The 7,145-nt window shown below is 42.0% G+C and overlaps 1 protein-coding gene across 1 annotated transcript in view; it reads right to left on the reverse strand.

Moving 5' to 3' along the window:
• ATP8B4 (ATPase phospholipid transporting 8B4 (putative)) overlaps positions 1 to 6,013 on the reverse strand; it is a 272,389-nt gene extending 266,376 nt beyond the window's left edge. Inside the window, exon 1 of the mRNA XM_078334229.1 lies at positions 5,916 to 6,013. The gene's annotated coding sequence lies outside the window, so the exon portion shown is untranslated. The remainder of the gene's footprint in view (positions 1 to 5,915) is intronic.
• Between the last annotated feature and the right edge of the window lie 1,132 nt (positions 6,014 to 7,145).

Below are 7,145 nucleotides of genomic sequence, written 5' to 3' on the forward strand. Positions count from 1 at the left end.
TGATCTATGGCTTTGCCTGGAAACTCTGCCTCCCCGCCTTCAAAAACTCTTACACATAAGCCATCAAGGGGTTTGGGTTTTAAGGATTAGTTGCCCAATTCTCCTTGCATAGCACCCTGCAATAAATGCCTCACTTTCCCTCACTGCAAATCAATCCCAGTGTTAGTGTTTGGCTTTGCTGCATGGGCAGGCAGATTGACTGACCCAAGTTCAGTTTCAGTAACAGCCTTCCTCTACTGTGACTTGGGCTTCCATTCTAAATGGCTGGAGTGAATCACAAACACACATCCCACAGCATAGGTGAATGTGGAGGGCAAAAGTGAGCTTGCCAACATCTCATTACATCAGTAAAGGTAATTTCTAGTCCTAACAGAAAGATACCAGGCAAAGATTAGGCATGAATTGGGTCATGGAGGCCTCAACTGTTGCCTTGTGCGCACTTCCTCCGAGGAAAGCAACCTAGATGCACTCTCTCTCAGATAAATAAGGTGCTGCAGCTTGTGCTATAATGTTGATTGCAAAGAAATTGATCTTATAACACTATAAGACTGCACTGGGGCAGGAGGTTAAAGTATCAGATGGCAGGAGGGAGATAAAGCTGTTCATTCTGCCCTCTAGAGATATCCCATTATACATAGGGAGAGAAACAAATGTCATTAAGGTCTGTCTTTCAATAAATATGAACTTCAGATAAACAATACCAAGGTGTGCCCCACTGTGGTTCTGCATACATCCCTACTAATGCTGAGCCACCTTTAGGGAGAGGATGCCCCAGTCTCAAGGCCTGGGAATTACAGCAGATGAGTAGATGATGGAGCTACTTCTTGTGCAACTCCATGTTTCTGTGCATTTTGGGGTAAGGAAGGTGATACCTTCAGAGTTTCTCTTTTGAGTAAGCCAGTGTTTCATTTTATATCCAGTCTGTCAAGGGAAAAAGGAATGAATACTACCCCAAAAAAGCAGGAGGAACAATTATGAAGTCAAGTCATGACAGAGACCAGTGAAAGAAGGGGAAACACGGAGGTAGACGCCAGAGTCCTGGGTTTTCCTAACTTCAGAGCTAAGCTTCAAGTGGGAGTTTGCTTTAGAAACATCCAGAAAGTTGGAGTCACGTGGAAAATCTAGGCTAAGGGCCCATTTCCTTTGGCTCTTAAGGGTACCCTTTTTAATCAGAGCATCAGATCCAGCAAAGCTAGGAGCAATATGGAACACTGGAGGAGGAAGGTGGCTGCAGATGCTTGAAGCTATGTTCCTGCTTCCTTGTGGCTGATGAAGGGCAAGGCCTGAGCCAAAATGACAAGATCTTCTTGTGCAAAGAGACTCCCAGAGGACCAGGCATGGATCCAAGACTGCCACTTCCCTCTACTGTCACAGAGTCATATAGGTCCTCTGTGATACCATTCTGGAGAGAAGCAGGAGAGAAGAGGGATACCCGAAGGCCCTACAAAATTAAATAATCAAAAGTTTATTTGAACCAGAAAAGACTGTAGTTGCTAAATTCATCAGTGGAAGGTTTGCTGGGGATTGTTTTTTCCTACTTACACTTTGTAGTGTGTGACTTAGTGAAAAAGGACAAATCCCTTGTAAAAAGTAGTCACATTTTTAGGGCATATAGGTATTAATGTGAGTAAATTGTGATCCCAACTATATTCATGTCCATCACTGAATGCAATCTGCCTTTTTCTTGTTATCTTGAGGAGTCAATTCATATCAAGAATGCTATATTAGTTTCCTAGGGCTAGAACAGCAAAGTACCACAAGCTGGGTGGCTTAAAACTAGGGAAACCAATCCTCTCACAGTTCTGAAGGCTAAAAGATCAAAATCAAGGTGTTGGCAAAGCTTGTTTCTTCTGGAGGTTTTGAGGGAGAATCTGTTTCGTGCCTCTCTTCTAGCTTCTGATAGTTGTTGACAATACTTGGCATTCTTTCGCTTGTAGACCCATCCACCCACACTCTGCCTCTGTCAACATGGCATGCACTTTGTGTCTTCTCTGTTTCTTCGAGTCTTTATATGGCCTTCCTGTTGGCACACCAGTGATTAGATATGGGGCCCACTCTAATCAAATATAACCTCAATCTTAACATCCCCAAAGACCCTATTTCCAAGTAAGGCCACATTTCAATGTTCCAGGTAGATGCGAATTTGGGGGCACACTATTCAATGCAGCACAAATGCAAAAGGGGATTTTAATTATTGGCCCAGTATTGAAATTATGTAGTAGAGTACTAGGAAGATTTTCATTTGCTATAAAGAGATCTAGAGGTCTCCACCACTTGGCCAAGCTAGACTTCTTTGGTTCTCTACTCTACATGTATGTTGGGGCCCTTTACAGGCTGCCGAAATGCCCTTTCCCTGTCTTTACATGACTAAAGTTTCTACATCTTTCGGGTCTTAACTGCAGTATCACTTCCTCTAGGAACCCTCTTCAGAGAATTTTAAGAAATGAGAGCTTCTCTGGGCTCCCATGTTATGCTGCACTTCCCATCATGCCACTTGCCTTGCTATAATCTCACACCTGTCCACTTGTCTGGTCTCCAATTCCTGAGGGTAGCAAGTCAATTTCCCACTGGTAGCAGCACAGAATACAAGAGCCCAGGACTCCTCTGATAAGATTACCCAGGCTCTGGTGAGTAACAGGGTATTCTTTTTTTTCTTTTTGAGACAGAGTTTTGCTCTTGTTGCCCAGGCTGGAGTGCAATGGCGCAATCTCAGCTCACAGCAAACTCCACCTCCCGGATTCAAGTGATTCTTCATAACGGTATTCTCATACGAGTCACTCAACTTCTTTGGGTCTCAGTTTCTTCATCTAAAAAGTAAGAGTCTTGGATTGCAATGTCTAAGCAACCCTCCTTATTCTAACATTCTATATTAATGATTGTCTTAGTCCATTTTCCTACTAATAGAAAGAACTGCCCAAGATTGGGTAATTTCTAAAGAAAAGAGGTTAATTGACTCAGTACAACATGGCTGGAGAAGTCTCAGGAAACTTACAATCATGGCAGAAGGTGACAGGAAAGCATGGCACCTTCTTCACAAAGCAGCAGGAAAGAGAAGTGCCTAGTAAGGGGGAAGAGCCCAATATAAAAGCATCAGATCTCATGAGATCTCACTATCACAAGAACAGCATGGGAGAAACTGCCTCCATGATTCAATTACCTCCACCTGCTCTCTCCCTTGACATGTGGGGATTACAGGAATCACAACTGAAAATGAGATTTGGGTAGCGACACAAAACCAAACCATATCAATGATAAGTGAGAACTTCTAATAGCCATGCAGTACTTCATAGTTCTAAGTGCTTCACATATAGTCCTTCATTTCATATTACCATAATTCTATGAAGTAAGCACTTTACAGATAAAGAACCAGAGAAACAGAGAGGTTAAAGAACTTTCATAAACTTGCAGAGCTTGCATATGGCAGAAGTGGAATTTGAACCTGACAGTCTGGTTCTAGAATCTATGTGCCTAACCAATCCACTATCTCTGCCTCTCTATAATGATATCTCCTTTTATTCCCTAGAGGAGCTGGTGTGAATGTTTAATCCCCAAGAAACCAGATATGTCTGATTCATCATTTATATGCTAGAAATATAAGTTCTAGTTCATCACTTAGGCAAAAAGGGGAGTAATCTTTTAATATCTTATAATCAAAAGTTTAACACCAGTATCAAACTCTTAGTAATATATTTGGAATAGTACTAACAATATTTATATATTATATTTATATAATATAGTTATATTATAATTAACATTAATTAAAATATATTTTAATACTAATATTTTAGTATTTACACATAGTAATATGCATTTATTACATCTACGTAGAGTAATACTAAAATATTTTTACTAAAAATATTTATATTCTTAATTTTACTAGTTTATATTTTTATAGTTTACAATTTTACTAGTTTATATTTTTATTTTACTAGTTTATATATTTATATTTTTAATTTTACTAGTATTACTATACACAAATACTAAAATATTTTAGTATTAAAATTCAAATTAAAAATATAAATATTTTTAATACTAAAAATATTTTAATATTACTACATATAAACACTAAAATATTTACTATATATAACTGTAATATTGGGGTCCAGGGTGCCCTCAGCTCCCCTGAGAAGATGTTTCTCCAGGTTCTTGGTCTCCTGCCCTCTCAAGAATGAGAGAAGGGACCACGGTGCAATGCGCAGTCAATGCCGGACTCAAAAGTGTTTGTAGAAAGTGATTTATTTAGAGAGAGAGAGAGAAATAGAAGGAAAGAGAAAGAAACAGCTAACTCTCACACTGAGTGAGAAAATCCAGAAAGATGGAATCCAGGAGAGGAAAGCAGCTTCCACACTGAGTGAAAGGGAATAGAGAGAGATGGAGTTTAAGAGGAGAAGGCAGGCTTCCACAAGAAAGTGTGGAAGAGGACCCCAGAGGGGAAATCCAGGAGACAGAAAGATAGCTTCCACGAAGGGAGTGTTCATGGAAGGAGACCCAAACATGGAGTCTGAAGGGATGTGGAAGAAGGGGACTTTTAACCTGGGAGGACCCCACCTTCTCTAAGACCCCTGGCCAATGAAAGGAGTTCTTTAGAACTTCCCCTGAGGTGACCGACTCTTAGTTTCTTTGCGAGGCAACGAAATTTAAACAGATGGAGAGAGATAGGAGGGGGTCATGGTGCTAGGAAGTTCTTGCCCTTAAAACTATGCTCCCTCGTGGACCCAGCAAGAGAACACATTCCCTCATTCCCTGACTCTAAACAGGAAAGCCCAACTTCTGTAGGAATTACAGAAGTCTACTGCTGAAATGGGGCATAGAAGGGGCCCTGCAGCTGAGGTTTCCTCCAGAGGGGGGCCTTTCGGGGGTGCAGGTTGATCTAGTGGTCCACAATAGAGCCCATGAGCCAAGGACATCCGGAGTTCCAGCGGCAAGATTACCTTATGGCTCTATAAGAAACGAACATGACAAGGTGGTTAAAGATGAGAGGCCTAGAGGCCAACAAATATAGAATAGTTATAAATGAGCCTAGGAGTTCAAAACTGACTCCAGTGGGGACTTCAACCAGCAACCTTGCAATTGCAGACCCTACCCTTAACCCCTTCAGCATTTTGACCACTTGTATTAAAGGAAGGCAGAAAGCTTTCTTAAGCTATATTTTGAATGAGAATGCTGCACCCTGAGGCGATGTGACCTGCCTAAAAGCCGGGCGGGGCTGACAGCCAGCAGCAGCTTTTCTTTCAGCTGGCGCCCCAGAGAAAAAGCCTCTGGCCACTTTGGTTTAAAAAGCCTCGTTTTCAGCTGCTGCTGGGTCAGCCATGATTTTGCTGGGTCAGCCATGATTTCCCACCCCTCCCCCACAGCTTTCAATTGCCATGTTTCCGCCACCAGAACCTCCTGCACGGTTGGGCCACTCCCCAAGCAGCTGCCCACACAGGGACCCACAGCTGGCAGGTGAACACCCTGGGGAAGGCTTTTTACACTGTGGCCTGGGACTGGGGAATGCCGGAGAGGCCTGCCAGAGCCATTCACCAGGCCACCACGATCCCCGGTCCCCTGCAGGCTCGGGCTGTACCTCGCCCCTGGCCGCTGCTTTCTCCCGCCTGCAGTGCTCGCGGCTCTGGCTTGCTGCACACACCTGGGCCCACCCACTGGGTTGGGCCGTGGTCGTGCTCACCCACTCCGCCCCACAGGCTCCCGCAGGAAAACACTGTGCTTTTAATTCCAGCCAGCCGCACCTCAGAGGCTCCGCACTGCTGCGCCTGTGTTCTTAAAGACAGGACAGACTGGGGCTGGTTTACTCACGATTTTGAATTCTTTGTCTCTGGCTACACCCCTTTCCTGGCTGTACCCCTCTTCTGGTGTACCCCTCTCCTGGCTGGCTCGCGAAATATTGGGGTTCAGAACCTCAGAGAAACCCCTACCTTCTCTAAGACCCCTGGCCGATGAAAGGAGTTCCTTAGAACTTCCACTGAGGTGATTGACTCTTAGTTTCTTCCCGCACAGGGAAATTTAAACAGAGACTGTTAAATCTCCCGGATGGAGAGAGATGGGAGAGGGCATGGCTGGGAAGTTCTTGCCCTTAAAACTACGCCCCCTCATGGACCCAGAAAGAAAACACATTCCCTCATAACTACTACATGTAGTAATACTAAAATATTTTTAGCATTAAAAATATTTTTAACTAATATTAATTATAATATAACTATATTATATAAATATAATGATATATACTACATGTAAATAAATATTTTTAGTATTAAAATATATTTTAATTAAATATTAATTATAATTAGCAATACTTTAAATAATGGTTATAAAGTCACACAGCTACTGCTCTTGTACCTGTTACTCAACATTAGAAACAAAAATGTTTTGTTCTGGAAATTTTACCTGATTTATATTCCTCCAAACTTTTATTAGATTTATTTTGTCCTTTCACTTATTTTTAAAGGTAATGCCAAAAACCATCGGTTCTATGCCTGATTATAGTACTCATACACACTATAATAGTCATTCAGTAATTGGCCTGTGGTTTGGCACCCCTGAAACCAACTTGAAAATAAACAAGTTATTGGCAATATTTAAATACAGGCTGTATTACTATTAAATAATTAGTATCCTGTTTCATGACTGTCAGAAAAAGTACAGGAACAGCCATCCAAAGCTTGTGTTGGTGATATGAATATTAATTAGATGTGGATTATTTAAAAAGTTGAAGTTTTGTGCATACAAATGAATATTATTTAGCCATGAAAAATAAGAAAATCCTACCATTTGTGACAACCTAATGTCTGGAAGACATTATGCTAGGTGAAACAGACCAGAAACAGAAAGATAAATACTGTATAATCTCACTTATATATGAAATCTAAAAAATTCAAACTCACTGGGCACAGTGGCCAACACCTATAATCCTAGCACTTTGGAAAGCAAAGGCAGGATTTCTTGAGCTCAGGAGTTTGAGGTCAGTCTGGGCAGCATGGGGAAACTCGGTCTCTACAAAAAAAATTACAAAAAATTAGCCAGGCATGGTGGCACGTGCCTATAGCCCTAGTTACTCAGGAGGCTGTGGTGGGTGGATCACCTGAGTCTGGGGAGGTCGAGGCTGCAGTAAGCCCTGATCACACCGCTGTATTCCAGCCTGGGTGACA

The sequence above is a fragment of the Callithrix jacchus genome, chromosome 8 (assembly GCF_049354715.1).
Source record: "Callithrix jacchus isolate 240 chromosome 8, calJac240_pri, whole genome shotgun sequence".
Taxonomy (NCBI): Eukaryota; Metazoa; Chordata; class Mammalia; order Primates; family Cebidae; genus Callithrix; species Callithrix jacchus.